The following is a 459-nucleotide window of genomic DNA, read 5'->3' as shown; positions in this document are numbered from 1 at the left end:
TTTTATGCAGTAAATTTTAAATTTTAAATTCCAAATTATTTATTTTTCATTATTAAAATAAAGTACGAACTAATTCATAATATGTTTATAGCGATATCTTATCGTCGTTAATTATAAGTTAATTATATTTGTTTAAAATTATAGAAAAAATACAAGCTATACGTAAAATGTGATCCCGCAATGCAGTAGCAATTATGAAATGTGTAGCAACAAATTAAAAAGTGTGCAATACTTTTATAACATTTTTAATATATCTTTATTTATAATGCAAATTCACTTTTTTGATTCATAAATCTTAAGTTTCTCGTCATATATCAAGGACTTTTATTTTATAATTATCATATTCAACGGCAACATGGTTGATTGTTAATACTTAAATAGGTTGTTACTGGTATAGTACTATAGTTTAATATTGGTAGCACAATAAAAAAAATAATAATATTATAAATATAATTTTTT

The sequence above is a fragment of the Acyrthosiphon pisum genome, chromosome X (assembly GCF_005508785.2).
Source record: "Acyrthosiphon pisum isolate AL4f chromosome X, pea_aphid_22Mar2018_4r6ur, whole genome shotgun sequence".
NCBI classification, from domain to species: Eukaryota; Metazoa; Arthropoda; class Insecta; order Hemiptera; family Aphididae; genus Acyrthosiphon; species Acyrthosiphon pisum.
Note: the sequence above shows the minus strand (reverse complement) of the source record.